This window comes from Leuciscus leuciscus, assembly GCF_965113295.1.
Source record: "Leuciscus leuciscus genome assembly, chromosome: 12".
NCBI classification, from domain to species: domain Eukaryota; kingdom Metazoa; phylum Chordata; class Actinopteri; order Cypriniformes; family Leuciscidae; genus Leuciscus; species Leuciscus leuciscus.
Window position 1 is genome coordinate 6836180 of NC_138736.1, and position 25172 is coordinate 6861351.

Here is a 25172-nt window from a genome sequence, read left to right on the forward strand (position 1 = left end):
TTCATTTTTGTTGAGATATGCATGTTTAGCGAACATAAATCTGTTGGTCTTTGGGTGACTGAGGCTCCAGTAGCTCTGGAGGATGTGACTTTGCAGTGTGAATCACAGTGCGATGGGCGATGGTGTTTAAGGAAATGAGCTTGTGGTTGGCGCTAAGTCCTCATAAATCAAACAGCGAGTGAATAATTCAACCTGGTCTCACAGGATTCCGTGAAATGTCCACGGGCCCTTAACTCAAAATCCGTGGAGCCATCACGGAATCGCCCCAAATTCCGTGATGCGGCCACGGATATTACTCCAATGCAAGTCAATGACATTGACCTTCCGTGGTCCACACACGGATACCCGCTTCAATGACGGAGTACAGATCTCACTCAATCGACGTGCTTTCTCATTTGGAAACGCAACATTTGAAGTATTTGTGAACTTTTCCAACATCAAATGCCATAATGACGTTAACCTGACTGTTATTGAAGCTATTGCATTGTCCTGTCATCATAAAATTTCGGTTTGTTTCAGTTAGCCTAACCAAAGTCCCGTGATGGCACCACGGACCTCAACAACCTGACCTCACTCATGGACGTTGTAATGTTGCTGGCTTGTTTAGGAACTTATAAGCTTTAGGTCGACTGTGTTGCAATGGCATGTAATTAACTTGACATTTTGTCTCGTCCTGTCATCATAAAATCCAGTTTGATGGCGTTTTACACCTATTGCTCGCTTGGCTATAGTCAGATCTAAAATCTGTGATAGGAGCACGGAGTGAGTCTGTGGTGAGACCACGGATAACTCCAACGCGCAAGTCAATGACACTCATCTTCCGTGGTCCACACACGGATACCCGTTTCAATGACAGAGAACAGATCTCACTCAATGGACGTGCTTTCTCATTTGGAAACACAACATTTTAAGTATTTATTTATTTTCCAACACCAAATACCATAAAGACTTTAACCTCTCTGTTATTGTAGCTATTGCATTGTCCAGCCATCATAAAAATTCAGTCTGATTCTGTTAGCCAAACTGAAGTCCCGTGATGGCACCACGGACCTCAACAACCTGACCTCACTCACTGGATGGTGTGATGTTGCTCACTTGTTTAGACACTTGAAAGCTTTATGTCGACTGTGTTGCAATTTTGTCTTGTCCTGTCATCATAAAATCCAGTTTGATGGCGTTTTACACCTATTGCTCGCTTGGCTATATAGTCAGATCTAAAATCTGTGATAGGAGCACGGATTGAGTCTGTGGTGAGACCACGGATAACTCCAACGTTCGTGATATGGTCACGTAATTTAATCTATTGATTCGTGCCACGGACACGTTTATTTCGTAATTTTTCGTCTTTCGTGATTACAGCTCGATTATTTCTGCCTGTCGGCTGCAGCAGAGAAGCTGTTTAATCAACATTTATTCACGAGATCTTATCGTGGTTTATGTATTTTTTTTAATGTTATTATTTCGGTCTTATTGCCAGGGAAGCTGGATTGTTTTGCTGTTTATTGATCTTTTTAAAATGATATTTTATTAGTAGGAAATCGCGCTGAAGAAGTCTCGTTCCGAACACATCGCGATATTTGGCATCAGTTCACGTGTGTCAGCTGTTGGTAAGTAGCCTAGTAAATAAATACCTAAATACGCTGTCCTAATAATGTGTGATATAATGTCTTTTCTGTTTGTCGATATTAATCTGCCAAATATATCTGCCATTTCCACGGAGACTTTGCGTTTCATTGCTTTCTAATTCAAAATATATGATTAAACACTGCCTGTCACGTGACGTGCTATAGGCTTAGATATTCATATCAGATTAAAAATAGTACAATTAGTTCCAAAGTTGTATTTGTAGTAGAAGCACAGTAAAAACAACACTTACCATGCTTTTACCACAGTAACATTAGTTTAACTGTGATAAGTGTAGTAAAAAGACAGTAATCACAAAACTTACCATGCTTTTACCACACTATTGGTAGTTTTAATGTGATACTTATTGTAAATGCACAGTAACCACAACACTTACCATGCTTTTACCACAGTAACCCTAGTTTTACTGTGATAGGGTGTGGTAAAAGGACAGTAACCACAAAACTTACCATGCTTTTACCTCTGTATTGATAGTTTTAAAGTGATATTTGTTGTAAATGCATATTAACCACAACACTTGCCATGCTTTTAACGCTTTATAATGTAACATCCAATATTTGTAAGGTAAATCAGTACTTTTTCCTTTAAATAATCCTATATATTATACATAATTATATTTTCTTTTCTCTTTTTTCAGCTGAAAAGACCTAAAGGGCCTTTCGGACTCAGTCAGCCCATTATTGTTTGAGGAGAAGTAAACGGAGGAGACGGAAAGCTGCAAAGGCAAATATTCACGATGGTATGTATGTGTTGGTTTTAACCCTAAATCAAACATTTTATCAACCATTTGTTGTTTCTTAAAACTTTTCTCACAAAACCCATAGCCCAATCAGTACAAACATAGTCTGAAAGTCTTAATAATTCACAAGATTTAACAAGTTGTCAAATTCGTACGATACTCGTACATATTTGTATACTCGTACACAATCCTGCAGCTTTTACTCCTAGTGCTGTCATTGGCTACTGCCTCAATTCCTGTACATATTTATCGCGATATTTGTAAATCAGTTGCGCCACTTCTTGGAAAGTTGTCGGATATCACACACACTGTCAGAAAGTTTATATTAATTGCAAATTGGTCCCCGTCTGTTTATGTTCCAGTGATACATGATGTCTCTCCACACCTCATAACCTACCTCTGTTTGCAAGAGTGGAAAAGCTTATCTGACTTGTCACATGACATCAGATACTCGATTATTTTGTCATAATCAGATCAGTAACACTGCTGATAACTGTCCCGTTTGCATGTAAATCATTTTCATATGATTATTGCTTGCTATTAAAGACATACTTTTATTCATAGAAATGCCCACATATCAGTGAACTTATAACATAAAAATGCTTTTAACATTTAATTATGCAACACTCTTTACAGAAAACATATCCCACGCTTATGGATAAACTCACAACGTCATCATCAAGTGCTGTGCTGGGCACATTGGGCAACAAGTGTCCTCCAACGTATTCGATCCGTGGCCAAGTTCTCCACATCTTCCCATGGGACACTGACATTCTTCAGGTCTTCATGAAACATCTGTCTCTGTGTCTTCCTTGGTCTTCCCTGTCTCCTGCATCCTCCTGGTGGTGTCCACTTCATCACTGTGTTTGGGTGTTGTTGTTTGGGCATGCGTAGGATGTGTCCAGCGAGGTGCACCCTTTGCTCTGTCTCAGTTTCTGAAAGTCTTCATGTGGAGTCCCACTCCTCCTCAGGATCTCTTTGATATATGCAGAACCAATATTGAAAATAGTGATTTATCTTTTTCCATATTGTTAAAGCATTTTGTTTTCTCTTTTCAGCTTCATAAACTGTACTTGATTTCTGCCTAATGCCTTTATAAAAAAGGGTCAGTGCTCATCAGGTGTTTTGCTAAAGGACATATTTATTGCATAGTAACAATAAAAGTGACCAATAATCACAAAGATATACAATGAAAGTTGAGAATGTAAAATGTTGTGCTTATGTTTTTGCCTATTTGTTCTTTAAAGCGACGAAACAAATGTATTTTCACATAACAAAGTTGAATCTCATATTTTGGTTTGTAAATATATAACTTCATCATAGCAATTTTTTGAACGTTAATGTATGTGTCACTATAATAGATTGCCCCTGTATCTGGATATTTTAAATTAACTGATTTTTATACTGTTGTGCAGTAGTTTTGGCGCTACATTTGTCTTTAAACAGTTTGACATTAAATATTGGAATAAGCTTTCAAAATTGTGTCCATTCATTGTGCTTTTGTTACATTTATTTGAATATAATTGATATATCTTTGACTATACATACACTGTAAATGTTAGAAGCACTAATAGTAGGCCTACATGCAATTATCTTTAATTAAAATACTGCAAAACTACTCCTGCTGTAGGCCTTTGCTTAGAAAAAAGTTTCTCTTTCAAATGTATTTATGCATCAGTCTAATCAAATAAGCAAATTTGTGTCATTGATCATGTGAACTCGTTTTTGGACGGTAACCACACAAAGAGTCTTTTGTTTTTAAATATACATGTTTAACAGCCTTAATTAAATATTTAAGGTATCTATCCCTGCAGCCGGAACCAGAAGAGATCTGTCATCATTTGCCATAAATGGGCATGTAAGTGTGACGCATTTATTCAGCTGGGTTTGTATTGGCTGTGACTTTATCGCAGAACTCGCTGTGATTGGACAATCGTTTAACCCATATAAACTGGCGCTTCATGTTACAAAGTATGGTTTGGTGTTATTATTACATTAGTTATACATTAAGCTAACTATAAAGTGTCTCTATAATGTGAGAAATTACTCCTTTACCGAGATCCTAACCCTAACCCTAAGCATGTCTGCACATTTCAATGAACTACAGCACAATGCTTCCTGTTCCACTGATAGAATGACAGAGATATGTGGGTAATGTAGTATAAAACGTTTAGTAATAAAACAAATGTTAAATAAATTATATATTTAATGGACAACTGGATATCTTCATTGCGCAAACCTTTATGACATATATGAGGGACAGGCTGAAATTTGATATTTTACTGTGAGCACTTTAAAAATAACCTTTATGCCAGCTTTCCATATATATCTGAAAACTGTGGCCAACATTATTTATTATACAATAGCATAAGCAGTCGTCCTGCCGATTTTCTCTTTGATACACTAACCGGACTTCGAGTTACAGCCATTTGAAATGTGCATTTGTTTGCTCTTCTGGGGGCCATTGCTGGGCCATACAATCTACACAGATCTACACACACTATTACTATTACACAAGGGTAATGCACCATTCAGTAAAACAACAAAAAAACAGTGCCAACATTTCCTTTTCACCCCCCCTCTGATTGCTGCTTATATGCCTGACATCAGTGATATATGCTTTCATTCAAAAAGCAGTTGTAGATGTGCTAGAATGATCAACATGGATCATCTTCAATTAAGCGTTAAGTATTTATAGCAAGATAGCCCACTGCAGCCTCTTGTTATTCACATAGCTTCCCTTTATTTCACTGCAAACTGGCATACATGCAAGTATGTGCAACTTTTGTTGCATTGTTGTCCCAAATATCATTAACCAGATCTAAATTTTTTTATGTCCCAAGTAAAAGAATCATGGTCATTAATTATATGTAGTAATTTATAAGTTATTAATTATATGTAGGCCTAGTTATTTTTTAATTAATTAAACTAAAGAAATAAGAAATTAAAATTTCTCAAATAAAAATGTTTATTTACTGTACCAAACACCACTTTCAATACACAATAGTCACCATACTTTATTAAACAACACTTTATTGGAGGACACAGAATAAAGTTAATAAAGTAGCATAAAGACAAATGAGATTCAAGATAAATAAAAATGTGTCTTCAAAAATACATTAACATCATAATAGTCCATTCACAGCTGCTGAAGCCATAAAATTAGTGCCAGAGAATCATATTCAGTCACCTACAGAAAACAGATTTGATATTGTGTTGGAAAATAATGATTCATTATCACAGCTAAACTGGTTTCTTGCTCTTCCCTGTACGTCTCTATCATGTTCGTGTTCTTCTTCCTCGTCTAAACAGTTTGTTCAGTTGAAGAACAGAAGAACAGAAGATGTGATCACTGATGTGGTGGAGCTTTTTCTCAACCAGGAGAAGAAGTCTCAACATCCCATTGTCAGGCGTTCTCCAGTCCTGGTCTGAAAGTAAAACAGAAAACAGAAACCATTCAAATAAAGTTGTTTAATGGCCAGTCGGGTCAGCTTATGTTCTGCATTATTTAAAGCAGTGATGGTTTACTCTGGCCCTCAGCGTCCACTGTCCTGCACATTTAGCTCCGACCTCAAACCCTCCTGCCTATTGTCTAGAAATAAACCTGAAGACTTTGGTTAAAATTTTCAGATGTGCTCGATTGGAGGTTAACTCTTAATTAACCTCAAAAAGTAGAATGCAAAGGGCCAGAGTTGCCTGTTCCTTACATAAATTTACAAAGCAGCATTATATAATATACACATTGAAGTATTTATTATATATATATATATATATATATATATATTGGAGCACATAATATAAGCTAAGTACTGAACAAAAACTGTTTTACCCATATCAACAGCAACCTATTTTAAAAGATTTTTAAGAAAGGCATTGTCTCTTTTGAGCCTTTGCCAGTGATGCTTGATTTCTTTCCAGACAACATACTCTTCTGTCACTTGTTTCAAGAGCTTCACATGATCAAAAACCAAGTGAAAACCTGTACAATGTAAAATTGTCAACATCAAATTATGTACTACATTTTACAGCATTGTTTCAATTCAAGACATACCAATGGACTCGCTCACTTTTCTGTCTTCTTTGGGCACCAGATGTTCCTTCCTCACCCGAAACAAAGGACTTATTCGATTAGCTTGCGTTGATATAAGGACTGGTCTTCCTTCTCTGCTGTAAAACAAGATAGTCTCGACTTACTCTATGTGCAATTACTATTGTTCCTGAAACATAAATTAAGACAGTATTAAATAAGTTAATTTACCATATGATTCAGGAGAGAACATTTGATGAGTAAATACTGATTGCAATATTCTAGAAACTTTACCTGGGAAGGGCTGATCACGGCAAGATTCGCCACGACTCACTAGTAGCTCTTGTAATGGTTGGCTCTTAAAAGAGCTGTTGAGTTTGATATTGGTAGAGCTTTAAAAAAAAGGACTAAGCAATCCTGCAAAACAGAAAGGAAGGTAATTTTAATACATTACTTGCAAATAGTCAGTTTATAACTGTATGATATGTTTTCTGTAAAGAGTGTTGCATAATTAAATGTTAAAAGCATTTTTATTTTATAAGTTCACTGATATGTGGGCATTTCTATGAATAAAAGTATGTCTTTAATAGCAAGCAATAATTATATGAAAATGATTTACATGCAAACGGGACAGTTATCAGCAGTGTAACATTCTGATTATGACAAAATAATCGAGTATCTGATGTCATGTGACAAGTCAGATAAGCTTTTCCACTCTTGCAAACAGAGGTAGGTTATGAGGTGTGGAGAGACATCATGTATCACTGGAACATAAACAGACGGGGACCAATTTGCAATTAATATAAACTTTCTGACAGTGTGTGTGATATCCGACAACTTTCCAAGAAGTGGCGCAACTGATTTACAAATATCGCGATAAATATGTACAGGAATTGAGGCAGTAGCCAATGACAGCACTAGGAGTAAAAGCTGCAGGATTGTGTACGAGTATACAAATATGTACGAGTATCGTACGAATTTGACAACTTGTTAAATCTTGTGAATTATTAAGACTTTCAGACTATGTTTGTACTGATTGGGCTATGGGTTTTGTGAGAAAAGTTTTAAGAAACAACAAATGGTTGATAAAATGTTTGATTTAGGGTTAAAACCAACACATACATACCATCGTGAATATTTGCCTTTGCAGCTTTCCGTCTCCTCCGTTTACTTCTCCTCAAACAATAATGGGCTGACTGAGTCCGAAAGGCCCTTTAGGTCTTTTCAGCTGAAAAAAGAGAAAAGAAAATATAATTATGTATAATATATAGGATTATTTAAAGGAAAAAGTACTGATTTACCTTACAAATATTGGATGTTACATTATAAAGCGTTAAAAGCATGGCAAGTGTTGTGGTTAATATGCATTTACAACAAATATCACTTTAAAACTATCAATACAGAGGTAAAAGCATGGTAAGTTTTGTGGTTACTGTCCTTTTACCACACCCTATCACAGTAAAACTAGGGTTACTGTGGTAAAAGCATGGTAAGTGTTGTGGTTACTGTGCATTTACAATAAGTATCACATTAAAACTACCAATAGTGTGGTAAAAGCATGGTAAGTTTTGTGATTACTGTCTTTTTACTACACTTATCACAGTTAAACTAATGTTACTGTGGTAAAAGCATGGTAAGTGTTGTTTTTACTGTGCTTCTACTACAAATACAACTTTGGAACTAATTGTACTATTTTTAATCTGATATGAATATCTAAGCCTATAGCACGTCACGTGACAGGCAGTGTTTAATCATATATTTTGAATTAGAAAGCAATGAAACGCAAAGTCTCCGTGGAAATGGCAGATATATTTGGCAGATTAATATCGACAAACAGAAAAGACATTATATCACACATTATTAGGACAGCGTATTTAGGTATTTATTTACTAGGCTACTTACCAACAGCTGACACACGTGAACTGATGCCAAATATCGCGATGTGTTCGGAACGAGACTTCTTCAGCGCGATTTCCTACTAATAAAATATCATTTTAAAAAGATCAATAAACAGCAAAACAATCCAGCTTCCCTGGCAATAAGACCGAAATAATAACATTAAAAAAAATACATAAACCACGATAAGATCTCGTGAATAAATGTTGATTAAACAGCTTCTCTGCTGCAGCCGACAGGCAGAAATAATCGAGCTGTAATCACGAAAGACGAAAAATTACGAAATAAACGTGTCCGTGGCACGAATCAATAGATTAAATTACGTGACCATATCACGAACGTTGGAGTTATCCGTGGTCTCACCACAGACTCAATCCGTGCTCCTATCACAGATTTTAGATCTGACTATATAGCCAAGCGAGCAATAGGTGTAAAACGCCATCAAACTGGATTTTATGATGACAGGACAAGACAAAATTGCAACACAGTCGACATAAAGCTTTCAAGTGTCTAAACAAGTGAGCAACATCACACCATCCAGTGAGTGAGGTCAGGTTGTTGAGGTCCGTGGTGCCATCACGGGACTTCAGTTTGGCTAACAGAATCAGACTGAATTTTTATGATGGCTGGACAATGCAATAGCTACAATAACAGAGAGGTTAAAGTCTTTATGGTATTTGGTGTTGGAAAATAAATAAATACTTAAAATGTTGTGTTTCCAAATGAGAAAGCACGTCCATTGAGTGAGATCTGTTCTCTGTCATTGAAACGGGTATCCGTGTGTGGACCACGGAAGATGAGTGTCATTGACTTGCGCGTTGGAGTTATCCGTGGTCTCACCACAGACTCACTCCGTGCTCCTATCACAGATTTTAGATCTGACTATAGCCAAGCGAGCAATAGGTGTAAAACGCCATCAAACTGGATTTTATGATGACAGGACGAGACAAAATGTCAAGTTAATTACATGCCATTGCAACACAGTCGACCTAAAGCTTATAAGTTCCTAAACAAGCCAGCAACATTACAACGTCCATGAGTGAGGTCAGGTTGTTGAGGTCCGTGGTGCCATCACGGGACTTTGGTTAGGCTAACTGAAACAAACCGAAATTTTATGATGACAGGACAATGCAATAGCTTCAATAACAGTCAGGTTAACGTCATTATGGCATTTGATGTTGGAAAAGTTCACAAATACTTCAAATGTTGCGTTTCCAAATGAGAAAGCACGTCGATTGAGTGAGATCTGTACTCCGTCATTGAAGCGGGTATCCGTGTGTGGACCACGGAAGGTCAATGTCATTGACTTGCATTGGAGTAATATCCGTGGCCGCATCACGGAATTTGGGGCGATTCCGTGATGGCTCCACGGATTTTGAGTTAAGGGCCCGTGGACATTTCACGGAATCCTGTGAGACCAGGTTGGGATTGAAACCTGAGTGGCCATCGCCACAGGTATGCTGCGACATTGGGCTGGCAACTGCCATATATCACACACACACACACACACACACACACACACACACACACACACACACACACACACACACACACACACACACACACACACACACACACACACACACACAGAGAGAGAGAGGGAGAGAGCTTGTAACCTGTATAAATGCACATCACAATGCTTTATGTTTATATTTAATTTGTGATTCAGTGTGGCAGTTATAGCTTACATATCACCAAATCAGTCAATGACACACACTGTTAAATATATGGTATAGATTGAAAAAAAAAAGTTGCATGTTTTTTGTTATTTTTTTTGTTTTGTTATTTGTTTGTTATTAAAGTCTTTAAAATGTTTCCTTTTTTATCAGTTAGTGGAAACATGGTTATGCTGAATGTTATATTATGTTAAAAATATTATTTCTATGTTTACACAAGTATATTATGTCCAGTGTTGGGGAAAGTTACTTTAAAAGCTAATGCGTTATAAAATTGTGTTAATCCCTAAAAAAGTTACTAATTGTGTTACTTGGTTACTTTATAGAAAGTAAAAAGAAAAAGTGACGAAGGTATGCACAAGATTAAAATATAGAAGTGCGTACCGGCCCACTTCGAGCACTGGTTACCCCCGCACTGATTATGTCATCATGCCCAAAATTCATAATCAGCACGGCTCAAGTTCATTCAAATGAACTCATTTTGTCCAGTGATCTCTTTTGTCCAGTGTCTGCCAATTTTTTGGCGAACACTGCATATGGCCCCTGTGAATTGGAACACAGCTAAATAGAGCCTCAGTTCTTCTTAAAAGCATGCTGAGCAGAAGTGGGCGCGACCTTCTCTTCCTCATCTCTCTGTGGGCAGTTGCCAGGATAAGTGTTTTTGCTTGATGAGCCATTTAGAAAAAAGGGAGAGGGAAAAATGTGATAAGGCACTGATTTGGTTCTCTGCAATCTTCTGTCAGTGCTACCGCAGGGGGAGAAATGAGCAGAGGTCATTTCTTCTAATCTAATAAGCTTCCTGACTGCTGTTTGAAAGCAAGGTGGGTTCGAGATGGCGCAGAATTGGGGAGTTAGAAATTCAGATTAAACAACATTCCTTTAAACTTATTTTTTTTATACTTCTTGCACTTTGTTTCTCTGACCTTCAGTGTTTTTATCTAGTTATTCTCTGTCACTTTGTGTTTTTTAAGTAGGACTTATTTCTTCTCCTCTACATGCTCTCATCTTATGGACCCTTTGAAGTCCTGTGGGAGAAGATTTGAGCACACCTGTCTCTCCTCTGTCCTTACCTTCTGAAATCTCCACATGAATAATAAATGCTGTATTTCGCACATTCTTGCCTGCTCAAGGGAACGCTTCTTTGTCATCCTCTGCCTTTTTTGTGGCCTCTGACTCTAGAAGATCTTGGGTTTCAGATTGGCTTCACCTTTGAGTTATTCATATACTATACATCGCAGGGGTTGATCCACATCGTATTTGCAATTTATGATTGTTCTTTGTTCTTGCTTTGCTCCTCTCTGCGGGTGTGGTGAAAAGTTTGGGCACAAAAGTTGAGGGCCCAACCTTTTTTTTCCTGAATTTTCTTCATTCGGGATCTTGATGCACACAGGAATATATAAAGCTGGTGCTTGTGATTATAGCCTAGGTCTCGTTACAATTGGACGCTGGCTCACTGGTCTCATGCCATTGCGTTGCCATTAAATCTTTCAATGATCTTGTACTTCTGTTTTTACACCTTGGACATTTAAACATTTGGTTTTCTGTGTATTGAACTTTTTTTTTTATGGGTAAATGTCTTGTTGGCAAACATAAATAAATTGTGAGAATGATTTGTCTTGGAATGATGTCTTGGAAGCATCCGTTAAAATGGGTTAATCTAAAATAAACTAATCAGTAAAACGGTACATAAGTTACACTTTCTCTGTAGCTTTGGGTAAGTTTTCCTAATCCGCAGCTCCTATTTTTAGTGGAGTACCTCAGGGTTCCATACTGAGCCCTCTTCTTTTTAACTTATATGCTTCCGCTTGGAAAAGGAAGCATTAGGAAGCATAATGTTTTTCTTTTAATTTTCATGCTGATCATACCCAGATATATTTGCCATTAAAAGTGGGCGATTCCATCCAGCCTTTAATGGACTGCCTTGAGAACATAAAAAAAGTTGTTGTCAAATATCTTTCTCCTAATTAATAAAGACATAACTGAAATAATTATCTTTGGTCCCCCGAAATTGAAAGGTGGTCTTATAAATGAGCTTGGTAATCATTTCCCTTCAATTTTGTCTCGTGTAAGAAACCTTTGTGTCTTTCTGGACTCAGAATTTTGCTTTTGTTCTGTTTCTGTTCTGCTTGTTGTTTTTTTTGTTGTTGTTTTTTTAATTACAAATTATTTCTAAACTTAAAATATTAGTCTTTTCATTCTTCGGAGAAGATTATTCATGCTTTTATTACTTTATGCCTGGACTATTGTAATAATTATTGTATGTGCCATAGAAGACAAATATACTTTAAAAACATTAAAACACATTTAAATTATTATTGTTATAGAAATTAATCCTTAGATTTATTCCCACGATTTAAATAGCTGACAATAAAAAGGGGAAGAAAACACAATCCTCCCTCTATGTATTCTATAATATTCTAGATAAGCTCCAAAGTATTTTACAACATCCAGGGACAACTGTTAAAATCCTGGATACTATAGGATTTTTAATGGACTAAAAATACCTTTCATAGACTGCATGTCAGACATTCCCAATTATGTCTGGGTCTTATTTGCACCTTCAAAAATGGAGGGCATGGAGACCATGATTAGGTTCAATGGCTGAAGTAATCATATTCTAAATATAATGGAGATGAAGATGAATGTGCTCCTTGTTTTCATGAAGTTCATCACAGAGAAAGAGAGCAGGAAGTACAATGAAAAGGCTGAATGACATTTCAGCGTGTGAATGTCAAACTGGATGAAATGACTCGGGATGAGAATTATAAGGAGTAAAATAATTCTGGTTCCAATTCCCCTGAACGATTCTCCCTGCTCCTTAATGGTTTCATTAATGACTCTTTTAATACATTTGAGGCAAACACCCCATATAATGAATTGCAGGACTATTTTTAATTGTGATTTTGTATTTTTCCAGCTAATGCAGTGGCAAAAAAAACTTTTTATTTCAAGTACTTGAAATTGACCGCAATTTATACAAGATTGAAGGGAGAATTGTGCTCCGTTTCTGCCACATGGTGGTGGAACTCCAGGAGAACACCAGATGACAGGAAGCATGTGTAATGAATGCAGTAGAGTAAACAACACCAACACAAACACACTGAAGAGCCTGAGGTGCCAGCATCAGCTGGAACCCGAACACATGCCACTTTACTGGCATGTTTTATCCAAGGGGACCCAAATGGTGTATCCATACTCTACCCACTCTACCCCAGTATTGTCTTTTTTTTTTCTTATTCTCAATGTGACATATTTTATTTCACATAACACATCCCCTGTTTGTATCAATGCAACTTTTTGTGGAACAGCTTTTTCATTGTTCTTTCATCCATAAGGTGTCTGAAGAAGGTTTATTTTATTTTATTAAGGGCTTATCACAATTATTTCAATCACACTCGCATGAAATGCCTTTTACATATAATTAATTTATATAAATTTTAGAACTAATGCTAAATCCACTATATTATGAGATAAAAATTATATTTTTGATTCGATGTTTATGAAGAGATACCTTAGCTAGTTTTATTTGGTGTTGGTGCGCAAGTTAAACAGTAAAAAATGTGATTAAAGTGACCCTAATTATACTTTCTTGGTTATTAACTTTCATGTAGTGTGTAACATAGCTGTATGTGAATGTAAAAGTTCAGGATAAATGGAGTTATTGTCCCCCAAAAGAGAGAACTGATCGTCAGTACTTCCAGTCTTACTTCCTGCATGAACCTTCGTAGCTACAAATTAGCATATTTCCAGCCTATGGTCTTCATTGGCTGCCTGCAAACAGCGTCTACTTTGAACCACCCTCAAACACTGTAGTTGTAGCTGAGTCCTGAAAGAGTTTCAGAACACGCTGTTTTCTGCACTGCAAGAACAAATTCACTTGCATGTACTTAAAAAAGGATGAGGACTCAGGCTCAGAATGATACAGTAAAACCGGACGTCATTAGCCGCTTTTCGACCAAGTAGTTACAGGAACTTAGTTATAGGAACTGTCCACTTCTAAACAGTTCTATGAACTACTCTCCCCCAAACTCGGTTTTGCAGTTTGCGTTCGCACTGGCCAAGTGGCCATAGGAACTGGTAGGAGGGGTAAGGGAGTGACGCAAGCACGGTGACTTTTATTTTGACGGCGTGACGGACCTTTATTTTGGCGGCGCTGAGAACGCCAGAGCAAACAATGCTCGCATTCTCTGTGTTTATTAGTTAGCGATCTGTCTAACAGTACTGTTTAATATGTTATTAGATAGAACTGTTATAGAAATTAGACAGTATATGAAAAAAAAGGTTATTAGCCTATGCCGTGTGGTTGATGTCCAGTGTTGCTAGCTGGGCAGATAAACATAATCATGTTTGGCTTGGTCCCCTCAAAGTTGCGTTGGATTTTCTCTTCAGCATAAAGGTTTAGAGACCCATCTATCACTGTTTTCCATGTTTGTATAGTTAGTTTCTGGAGTAAATATATAGGCTATAATCTGTGTGTTTACATTATAGCTGTTTTAAAAATGGCGGGTGCTGGTGTTCCGCGTGCGTTCGGTCAATCAGCGTACACTAACGTCACGGGTAGTTCCTATAGTGCTGGTTTAGACCCTACTCTGAAGTAGGACCTAAATTAGTTCCTCCAAATGGAGTTCCTAGAACTAAAATCGTTCCTAGTTCCTGTGGTGCGAACACGCCGACATCCGGGTACTTTAGCCAATAGTTCTAGGAACTGTGAAAAGGTTCCTCCGGTCGGAAAGCGGCTATTGTTACTGTTTGTATCACTGTGTATACAAGTGCTGAGAAAGCCTACAGAGCTGCAATGTATATTAAAGTCAAATTAAAGTGTTTTTGACCCTGGACGCATGTAAACCTATTGTAAGAAACTTCCTAAACAAAATTAGGAACCTTAAAGTAGAATAATAGGGACACTTCAATACTGTTCCAAGTATTAAACTGTTTGCCCACTGTCCTTAACCTGAGGTGAGACTTGTAACTCTTCAATTAGCAGGAAGCGTTCGGTGCCCGTCTTTCGGGAGGGCATGCTCGTTTGAAGCCCTGCCATTTCAATCAACGGGCCTGTTGTTGTTTTTGTTCAGCAGACGGGACATATCTGTCCGTTTGGCACATGTGTTTCATCACGCTTCTAATTGGATCTGATTCTGTCTTCACCGGCTTCCCTGCAATTAATTCACGCAGCTCTCTACAGGCCTTTTTCATAAAAGAGGAGAGAAAGGTGGGGATTAGAGAATGAGCGTGCATATTCATGAGGGCTCGCCCAAGATGTGTTGGATTGGATATGATATGAATATGAAGTAGGCTTCAACAGCTGAATGCTTCATAGACGATCACAGGAGGCTTTTATAGAGTTGTTTGGAGTTGTCTGCCTCATTTAAGTTCTATAATAATATTCAAGCACAATAAATTGAATGTGTGTATATATATGGATGGATGGATGGATGTATATACACAACACACACACACACACACACACACACACACACACACACACACACACACACACACACACACACACACACACACACACACACACACACACACACACGTTTGTTTCAGTATAGTTGTTCCCTCTGTATTGTTTCACTAGTGAGAACGTAGCAAAGACTTCCATTGATTTTATAGAAGGTTAATGATATTTTCGCCTGACCCAACCCCAACCCCTACCCCTACCCCTAAACCTACCCATCAAAGAAACATGCACAAAACGCTAGATTTAAAGGGGTGGTTGATTATGATTTCACTTTTTCAACTTTAGTTAGTGTGTAATATTGCTGTTTGAGCATAAACAACATCTGCAAAGTTCAAAGCAAAGGGAGATATTTTCTTTTACAGAAATCACTTTTTAAGGACTACAACAAATGGCTGGTAGGGTCATCATGAGCTTCCTCTCGGGTTAGTGACATCACCAACCCTAAAATTTACATAGAAATAAATTCATCAACTAACCATTCAGAAATGTCCTGTTGCATTCTACATGTTGTCACTTCTTCTTGAGTCTCTCCATCTTTGTATGATTCCGGTTTGAACATAAAAGGCTAAACGCGTTTTACATTTTCAGTGTGTGTAATCAAGCTGCTAACACACAAGCTCTTAAAACTCCACCCTATTTGCCTGGAGCAGCAGCTCATTTGCATTTAAAGGGACACACACAAAAAAAAAAAAAAAAAAAAAAAAAAAAAAAACGGCGCATTTTGCTCACCCTCAACAAGTGACAATTTTGACATGCTATAAAAAATATCTGTGGGGTATTTTGAGCTAAAAGTTCACATACACACTAGGGACATCAGATACTTATTTTACATCTTGTGAAAAGGGGATAATACCACCCCTTTAAATAAAAACTTATTTTGGCTGATTTATAAGCATATTTAAATAGTGAGGACCAGTCAAATGTTTAAATAATATTCAAGACCAGACTTACAATAAGACCAGGTATTTTTAATAAGAAAGTCAGCAGGCTCAATTTTGATTTAATGTTGTCTCATGGTTAATGCAAGTCTTACAAATTCTTATAAAATTGTTTGCCCGCGTGTGTAATCTGATAGATTTAACTTATGTTTGTGTTTATGTCTGTTTCCCATCAGTGCTGACAGTGGTTTTGTGGCATCCTAAACCGCTCTCACTGGTGTGTGTACGTGTGTGTGTTTTTATGTGTCATGAAACCGTCAGTGGACTCTGCAGTTAAACACCCTGCTGCAGAGGCAGAGTGGAGAGGAGATGGACTAATGCAACGCTAGCGCCATCGATTATGACACGGAAGTGCTCTCTGGGGTAGCAATGGTCAGGCTATTTGTTTGACAGGAGAAGACTGCAGTGAAGTCAATTATAGCGAGTGTTTCGCCTGCCTAGAGAGTCCGGGCAGCTGCTGAAGCTGATCTGTGAGGGAACGAGGGAACGTCCACCTCTCTCTGACCTCTTGACCTCCCACGGGCCCAGCAGTGGGCCACTGACTGTCAGAGTCAGCGATTGGACGAGCGCCCTACATTCCAGGTCAAACCCCAGGTCAACATGAAGGCGGATCTGTCTTTTAAAGGGACCCGTGCCCTGACAGCTCATTGATGGAATGTATTTGTCATGATACCAAAGTGTTTAATTGCATTTTCAGTGTGTTCCACTTTAAGATCTCTTGAGCTCACAAATGTAGCCTTGACTTTATTTCAGTTTGCTGCCTCCGAAAATCACTGCAGAGTAAAGTGCGCTTGGTGACTTGTGCTTTTAGAAAATAAATATCACCCCAAACCCTTAATGACATGTTTCTTGAGAGCATAATCTGTGATTTTTGCATAATCATTATCATTTTAGAAGTGGTTTGTTTAAAGGTTATTGAGAGAAAAATTATCCCTGAGATAACTTATCTAAGTGCAGAGAACAAAATAGGTCATTAGAGAGAACATTACCAGTTATTTTGTGGATTTTAAATGACTCATGTGTCTCTCAGTGATTGCCTAGTGTGTGTCCATACTGTATGCAGGTAAACTATTTTGAATGTAGAATAAATTTTTGTTTTTTAAAAAAGTGATCTTTTCAGGGAATTTCCACTATCAGTTGCTCCTGTTCATTCTGATCTGCTTTGTCTTAAAGTTATTGTTTTTTACCCACTGCAACCAAGTAAAAATTGAGCTATTAAAGTGAGGCTGACATATTAAAACATATATTTTTTTCCCCACTTATCTGTTTTTTCTTCCTTTGTATCTGTTTGTTTTATGCATTTATCTATCATCCCTGAAAGCAAGGAAGCATTAAAACAATGTTGTTTGTATCCGTGGTTCTTTCTGAGGCTGTATTTATTGGTTTTCTCAGGCTGCTGGTAAAGGACCTCACATTGAGGGTAAATAGCTGAACAGAGAGTGTGGAAGCTGAGCTCTTTTCAGCTGTTTGGCTTTGAATGAAAAGCATTTACTCTATGCGTGTCCAGTTTCCACAGCTTGCTCCTGTACTTTCCCTCTCCAGCTCTTAATCAATGGCTGTACTCTCAATGTGTGCTTGCTGTGCAGTTGGAGGTTTGACCAAGGCATGTATGAGCCTCCTTATGGTTTATCTTGATCGATTCACATTTTACTGGTGTTTTTAGTGTTAAGGTTAAGCTTTTTGTCCAGTACATATGTGTCTTCTTGACTAGTAAACAAAACACTAATATAGTTTTTATTGACTCATTCCTTACAAGCATTTTTTTTTTTTTTTTTGGCCAACCAGTACCATCATTTTGATCATTTTCACAAAACTTTCATGGCTCCCGGAATATTTTGTTTTATGAATATCTGAACATACAATATATCAAAAGGAAGAACAGAGCCTCTGCTCTCTTCCATCAACAATCTCAAAGCTTGCGCAGTCGCTAACTCTTAATGGGATCGACATTTAATGTGGTATCTTTAGAAAGTTTGTGTTATGCTGTTTAATTTTTGATGATTGTGTTGTTTTACATGTGAGCCAGCAATGCTTCTATCGATTGTTTCTGCTGATTCTTCACTTTTGTTTTGATCCGGAGATTCCGTAAACTTTAAGAAGATGTGTAATAGCGCCCCCCTACCGGATAACAGTGAAAACATGGATTGCTGGAAAATTCAGCCAATGCCTTTTAAGGCGTTGCGTCATAAATGATGGAAAATTCCATCAATGTAATGGAAAAAGATATTTTGAATTCACTTTTATTTTATTTTGCCAATTTCATTTTATTTTGTATAATTTTTGTGATTTTGTTATGCATCATTTCTATTAGTTTTTTGTATATTTTTTAAATGGTTTTAATTTATTTTTATTTCAGTATTACTTTAAAGAACAATATATATATATATATATATATATATATATATATATATAAATAAATATATATATATATATATATAAATAAATATATATATATATATATAGATAGATAGATAGATAGATAGATAGATAGATAGATAGATAGATTAATTATTTAATTCTATAAATTACTTCCTGTGTAACAAAAATATATATATTTTAAAGAATGATATAAGTGTTTTATACAGTGGAAGTAAAGGGGGACCAATACAACATTGGACCCCATTGACTTTCATTGTATAGGAGAAAAGAAAAAAAAAGACGTTTTTCAAAATGCTGCATACTCTTTTCTGTTCCACAGAAGAAAGTCATACAGATTTGCAATGGCATGAGGGTACGTAAATGATGTCTGCATTTTCATTTTTGAAATTTAAAATCCCTTTAAACCCAGCCACAAATGAAAACATCTTGTGTTTTTAGACTTAAAGGGACTCTTTAAGTATTTTCTATTGTTTTTTGTACAATTTAGCTGAATTCAGTCCCTAAGTATAGCACTCACGCATCGTCTAACATCACCAGAGTGTGTAAGAAGAGCTACAAAGAAATGAAAATGCACACACAGGACAAAATGAACCTACACTGTAAAAACTAAAGGAGCCTCAAATATCCTGTCGGATACTCAAGGAACTTCAAAATGTAATTTAAGTGCCTCAAAGCTCTTTCTCCTATAGTAGGGTTACTGGAGGAGCATTGACATTCTTTGAGGTTCTTGCTGGAACTTATGGGATCCTTTAAGCACTTTGTATTTAGTTCAGAGGTTCTGGAGTCACCTTTTCATTACCATGAGACCTCGAAGTGCTTTGGGGGAAAATAGAGGAACTTGAATGAGATAAAAGGGTTATTGGAAGATCTTTTAACATTTAAGTGGTTCCTGGAAGATCTCTTATGTTAAAGCCAGCATCTGGAGGAACCCAATGGTTCTGTGAGGCCAGAATGAGAATATTATTATCCTATTATTATTATTATTATAGGCTACTTAAGTTTGATTCAGTATAGCCTACATACCCAGGTGAAAAAAGACGTAGGCTACTATTAAAAATGTACTTGAGTGTGTTTTTAGTAGGCCTACAATACAAATATAGCCTACTTTAATGCATTTTTAACACATTTAACAGTAGCCTACGTCTTTTTCACCTGGGTAGCTTACATTTATTTAGTATCTATAGGCCTATTTTGTTGATTAATTTAAACCTTAAACAACAACACTAAATTATAATAATATTAATAAGAAGAATTCATTAATTATTATTGAATAACTAATAGTAATAAAATATTTTTTTTTACCTACTTCTTCATAAATTATTATTTGAAGAAGAAGAACTAGGAGGAGAAAAGTTTTATTCTGTCACGAAACTGCTGCTATTCCTCTGCTGTCGTCGCTTCAGTGATCCTCGCGCTGCTCACGCGCAACAAAGCTCAGCTGATCGACGTCATCGGGTAACGGCTCCGTCCTCTCATCAAAGCTTCCGCCGTTTGATCGGCTCTCCGTTACAAGGTTTGTAAACTCGCCAAATAAATATAAATACAGAGTCAACTCACTATATATTCAAACACACATATATATAAACTAAATTGATTATACATTACTACTTTTTTTACAGTGTTTACCACTCGTTTATTGCACAGTATCTGGTATGAAGGTTTTAGCCGCGATGCTAACTACGTTGATCTAACGTAAGTTAATGAACAAATGGAAATTATTGACTTATTGTCTTAGATTGATTTAGTCATTCAATTCAACATATTCTGTAAAACTGTGTCTTCAAATTGCTGAGATAGCCAAACTAATGTAGCTGATTTCTGCTGTCTTCATTGGCGTTTGTTATGAATAACAAAAGCAGGTTAATATAGTTTGGTCTGTTTTTGTTTAGCCTAACTTTACTTACTACAGGTGCCGTCATTCTCTCAAATACCATTTTAAAGCCATTTACTGGTCAATAAATTTATGTTGTGAATAATCAGCTTTGTTCTTTTGTTTCCCCAGAACAAGTACCAGTACATTTCTAAAATAATCTGAACATTTCAGAGGCAACATTGAATTACAGTAAGTTACCTATACACCACATGCAAGTACTTTATTACTATGAACTTTCTCTGTGTGAAATTGTATTGTTTGACTGTGTACTTTTTTAATAAGTTATTCTCTGAAAATCTTCCCTCATGCTCTCAAATCTCATTCATGTTACTCAGAAAAATAATATCACAGGTTTGGAGCTAATAATGCTATGCATTTTTTATAGGCTATACCTTAATCATATGAATATTTGAATATAAGACATTTGAACCCTGAATTATAACTTAAAGTTTAGTCTTTTTCGACAAAAAAAGGAAAAAGCTATTATATGACTTCAGAAGACTTACAACACAACCCATAACACATGAGTTGTGAACTCATTGACTATTTTTAGGATCTTTTCTGGGACATTTTTGGAGCTTAACCATTTTTACATAAATTGTTGCATTGAATTGAACTAGACAAGTGTACATAAGAATAGTTTGAATGAATTACAAAAAAAATGTATGCTTGTGTTTCATGCAGTGATATTGAATGGTGACGGGTTGCATTATGCCTGAGATCTGCTTTCGGGTTCCACAGACAGAAAGTCAAACAGGTTTGGAACGTCACAAGGCTGAGGAAATTATTTAATAACTTTAATAACCTTACAAACAGTAAATGTTGTACTTTGCAGGGATCTCGGTAAGCTGAAATACAAGTTTGATCAAGAATAAAAATCCTCCTGTAGACCTGAAAATCACTGAAGTGCCTGGACCATCCACCAGAAAAGAGGAAAAGCAAACAGAAAATGAAGCTGATGCACCTTTTCACTTTTCTAACTCGTTAAGTACCTCACGTGTCCCTTGTGAAGATTTTATAATTGATTGCATTTTATGTTGCAGCGAGTAAAGGTGCATCACATTTGTGAATTTCGTGAAATTACACAGGCAAAAAGACAAAATTGCTGATCGTGTGGATTCTTATTGAAATGACTGAATTCACCAGTGAACATTCACAGAACAACAGATCATTTTACTGCACCTTAACTCTGTTAAAATGGAAAATGTTTTCTGCTTGTTGTGACATAAGGAATACTGTTTCCGGGTCGAAGCCTCTACTTCTACTTTCTCTATCTTGTTTCTAGATATTGAGAATACTCAACAACCATTTATGGGAACTGTTGATTCAAGTCACACATTTAAGCTTTTCAAAAGGCATAGTGTACATTACAGTCTCCACTCCAGTCTCACGGCATCCCAGACTTCAACATTTTATGATTCAAAATAACTGAATAACTAACCATCTGAGATTTCGGAATAGAGATAAAGGTTAGGATCCTAATTTTCAGGAATATTACAGCACAATGAGTGTATATTAGCACTGTTTGTTGTTTGTTTTTGGCATCTGATAGAGCTTTTGGACTTGGAAACAGTGGCGTCAGACTTAAGCGGACTGAAACACATGTTTTAAAATTAAGTGAAGATGGACATTTTTAATTAGTCAAAATTGTCATTTTTTACATTGATTTATTACATGGAACATGTGTTTTCCATGCATTTTGTTGAGATGTCTTTTCTTGTGTAGCTTATTGTATACACATGGTTGATTGTTCATGTTACTTATGTATTATACTATTTTTGTTTTGTGTGTGTATTCATTGATATTAATCTATTACTAGCTTTTTTTTTTCAAGTGCATGGAAGTGTATGTATTAAAATGGATCTAAAATATGTAATAAACAATTCTTATTTTGTATTTGGTTCAGTTTGTTTATTATAATAGAAGTTAATGGTGGTGACCATAGTAACAACATGAAATTAATTTAATACAAATAAAATAAAATTGAAATTTGGTTCCTGGAGGCACCCACAGTGGTTCCACACAGTGCCTTATATAAGAGTTCCTCAGGAAACCTGTGTGGTTCCTCAGAGAACCGCCCCTTTTTAAAGGGTGCCTAGAGGATCTACAGACGGTTCCGCCGGTGTGGCAAAGTGAAGAACCCCAAAAGGTTCCTCCAGGCACCTTTTATTTTTACAGTGTATTACTATCGTATTTAAATTAATTGATTTAATCTCCACAAATGCGCATTAAGTTCTTAATGTCATTGCTAATTATCACACTGTTTATACGCCCAGGGGCTTCAGAGAGATAGAGAGAGCTGACACAGATCTTGCACAACTCCTTTTCAATTGTTTTTGTCACTTCTCAGGTGAGAATCTAGCATCCAGCGTTTTAACGATGGCCCGCAGACAAAGGCTCTATTATTGGAAAATAACCCAGGACCACCATATTAAATCCTAGCCTGTCCCTGTCACTCGTAGTACAAGGGTACACTATATACGCGCCTCCAGTAATATCCAATTTAAATGCTTGCAGGTGGCACGGCAAATGGGCACCCATTTCCATTCACTTATTTGTTGCCCAAAGAGGCCACTGTTTTCATAGCCCGAACATGTTCTGAGGGAAGGAGAGATATTGAGATTCTGGTTCTCCAATGTCGCTTTTGTCATAACAGACTTGTGAAATGCGTGGCAGACATAATTATCAGCGCTCGCTGGATTAACCGGCCACCTGTGAAGGGGTTCGGACCTCAATGGTGAGCATTATGTCTGAAGAGCTCTTTGTATGTGTGAATGAGTCAGGAACAGGGCCGCATCAATACGATCCTTGCAAAATGGTGGGACGCCACCCCTCAAAGGCTCCCCCTGCTTTATCTTCTGTCTAGATCGGTGCACACTTATGGATTGAAGTACTGCTATAAATTCAACCAGAGGTCACTTGCGTGCCTTTCGTCTTTGTATCCATCTTTCGCTTGTTCTTTTTCTTTCAATCTCTCCAAGTTGATGGATCACCCTTGTTGTCGGCTCTCAAGCAACCTTGAACATATAAGCTGTTTTGTTTCAATATAAAATGACTTTTCTTCACTGTTGGGGATTGAAAATGAGGGAACAAAGCTTTTTTTCTTCTTCTTTTTTTTCCTTCTTTTTTTTTCATGTTCACACGCATTACTTCTGCATCAACCTTTACCCAAAGTGCCATTGTTTCCCACTGTTGTTAATGGACTTTTATGCAGTACTTTTCTGAGGTATAATTTGACAATGCAGATTGTGCTTGACCATTTCTATGTATTCATATTTGGATTGGCGATCTTAAAATATTCTTCTGTATTCAATACATGTTAAGACTAATTGACAGTATTTGTGGCATAATGTTGCAACAATATTTTATGGTGGATTTAATTTGTTTGTTCACTCTTATACTGTTCATGTCTCCAAATTGTCCTGAGGCACTATGTTTTATCTTTGTTTCTGGGAACCGCTTCATGGTTGGCAAAGTTTTTGAAGAAACTGAAAAATACTTTTTTTATTTTTTTTATGTGCATGTTAAAGTGCACTACATCTTAAACTTCAGCTAAAGCGTCTTTGTTTCCTATAGAGGTTCAGGGACTTTTATTCAGTATTTTTCTGGGGTATAATTTGATAAACCAATTGAAAATTGGCTTAATTTGATGCAAGTCCTCATGTCTTTTTATGTCTCAACTCAGCAAGTACCATATCTTTGTCAAAGAGATCTAATTACGCCTGGAGTGCCGGCTTCGGTGGAGGTGCTGCTCAGGTTATTCAACCTCGTGGTGACACCTCGAGAAGAGCTATGAATGTCACACACACACACACACACACACACACACAAGAAGCCTATGAAAGATGAGCATGTTCTCCAGTCAAACCCTGCTGTTTTGGCTTGCTGTGAACAGCCGGAGCTGCCATAACCTCCTGAGCTGGAAGTCAGCCAATCAGGAGTGATGAACTGTGTGAATGTCAAGGAAAGCTTTTTGATAATAGAGAGTTCACAAAGACGTCTCAGTGTGGGTCTGAGCTGAGTCTGTGTTTTCATTCTCAACTCTGCAGTTTCATGAGTCTCTTTCCTAGCGAGTTGCTTCTTCAACTCTTTGCTGTTCAAGAGCAAAGGGTCAAGAATGAATCATGAATTAACATTTCCTTTTTCTGCCTCAATATCCATGAGCCTGGATTGGGTGTTCTGGAGTTTCTTTACGGAGTGCTAGGCTAGAAGAGTTGTTGTGCAAGTGAGTCAGAAGGGCTGCTTTGTTGTGGTTGAGCTATACCAGATTGCGTAGTATACCAGATTGGGTTATATACCTCTGTTTAATCTTTATGAATTAACAAGGGACCTTTTTTTCTTTCTTTCTCAAAGCTCAGGAATGCATGCATCAAGCACTTGCATGCATTGGGATTTTCAGCCACTCTTTTTCTGCCAGTCTGTGTTAGCAAACATATGTCAGTCCACAACAGCATGCAAAGCTTGAAGAACAAAGAAAATATTAGCATCAAAAGCCCATGGTGTCCAGACCTACGAGCGACAGCAGAAGGATTATAA

At 37.0% G+C, this 25172-nt stretch overlaps 1 protein-coding gene and 3 long non-coding RNA genes across 6 annotated transcripts in view; 3 read left to right on the forward strand and 1 right to left on the reverse strand.

Moving 5' to 3' along the window:
- Positions 1-25172, forward strand: part of adgrb2 (adhesion G protein-coupled receptor B2) — a 331945-nt gene that overhangs the window by 30788 nt on the left and 275985 nt on the right.
- On the forward strand, positions 1504-3862 carry LOC309511019. Its single transcript, XR_014210479.1, has 3 exons — positions 1504-1607; positions 2282-2383; positions 3020-3862. It is a non-coding gene; the product is annotated as an uncharacterized lncRNA (long non-coding RNA).
- Positions 5677-9718, reverse strand: LOC309511468. Of its 3 annotated transcripts, none has more exons than XR_014210650.1 (5): positions 8313-9718; positions 7537-7638; positions 6705-6827; positions 6435-6547; positions 5677-5811 (listed from the first exon to the last, which is right to left on the reverse strand). It is a non-coding gene; the product is annotated as an uncharacterized lncRNA (long non-coding RNA). The 3 variants fall into 3 exon arrangements; XR_014210651.1 differs by having other exon boundaries at positions 6435-6550; XR_014210652.1 differs by having other exon boundaries at positions 6435-6550; positions 6642-6827.
- Positions 21109-22530, forward strand: LOC309510384. The gene is made up of 2 exons (XR_014210340.1): positions 21109-21393; positions 21472-22530. It is a non-coding gene; the product is annotated as an uncharacterized lncRNA (long non-coding RNA).